The following is a 1,117-nucleotide window of genomic DNA, read 5'->3' as shown; positions in this document are numbered from 1 at the left end:
CAACAAAAATAATAATAATAATAGTAATAATAGTAATAATAATAATAATAATAAGTAATAATTTTATTACCTAATCATTTAATTATCGACATCTCATCTATGGGAAGACCTTGTCGAAAGAAAGAATAAATGGGGAAGGACACAGGATTTGCGTTTGCCTTCAGGAGATATTGGTAATTGTTGAAGGACCTGAGGAAATAGCAACAGGACAGTTGCATGCAAAAATGTCGCTGTGATTTATAAAAACTGTACATACACAGGCTGTCTCTATTTTTTCAAACCTTTTATAGCTCCTTAAATGCACTTTTTTTAAAGTCCTAAAATTTTGCAGAAACCCAACACGTGTATCCCTCCCCTTTGCTAAACTGTTGTCCTTAACTCAGTCGTTATAGCAGTTTATTGATGACAAGACATCCGTTTTTCTGTCTGTATTATGGTTCTGAAAACACCCCATTGATCCCGGATGCCTGTTTGGTCCAAAATATCCTTGTCCAATATCTATGGTTGTGTTTTGTCTAGTAATGCCTGTTTGTTATGGGATTCGTTTCAGGAGTCTTTGGGAGAACAAACATGAGTGCTTTGTGTATGATATGAGTGTATATTTCGTCGCCGGCATTCATCATTGTCGTATGTCAAAATGCGAGGTTTTCAGGAAAGCAAAAAACTGTTTCATTTCGGACAGGTTCTCAATAAGATAAATATTGTAACATAAAATTACGTTATTTTCCGCGCTGATTTCAAAAATCGAATCAGATTTTAAATGCATCAACTACTTTCTCTGTTGTACGACATACGACTTTGTTACTTAAAATTTTCGTCAAGTACAATGTATCGAGGCGACTTACGACAATAATGACGCAATTGAATCCTGTTGTAAGTCGACATACGACAATGATTCTTGACGAAATATTGTCAAAATGAAGAGAACCCGTTATCAATTCATTGTAACATACTACAATATGTCTGCAACTCCAAGAACGTGTAATAAAAGTGTGTTTGTTTTCATTTATTTTTAAATGTTGATGTGTGTTTGTTTGTTTGTGTGGGGATGTGTTTTTTGTTTGCGAGCGTGAGAGAGAGAGAGAGAAAGAGAGAGAGAGAGAGAGAGAGAGAGGGA

General features: G+C 35.1%; 1 protein-coding gene across 1 annotated transcript in view; it reads left to right on the top strand.

Moving 5' to 3' along the window:
• LOC101856751 (receptor-type guanylate cyclase Gyc76C) overlaps nt 1–1,117 on the top strand; it is a gene marked incomplete in the record, with an annotated part of 235,481 nt that overhangs the window by 59,450 nt on the left and 174,914 nt on the right.

Source organism: Aplysia californica, unplaced genomic scaffold, assembly GCF_000002075.1.
Source record: "Aplysia californica isolate F4 #8 unplaced genomic scaffold, AplCal3.0 scaffold00475, whole genome shotgun sequence".
NCBI classification, from domain to species: domain Eukaryota; kingdom Metazoa; phylum Mollusca; class Gastropoda; order Aplysiida; family Aplysiidae; genus Aplysia; species Aplysia californica.
Note: the sequence above shows the minus strand (reverse complement) of the source record. Positions and strands in the feature narration are given on the sequence as shown.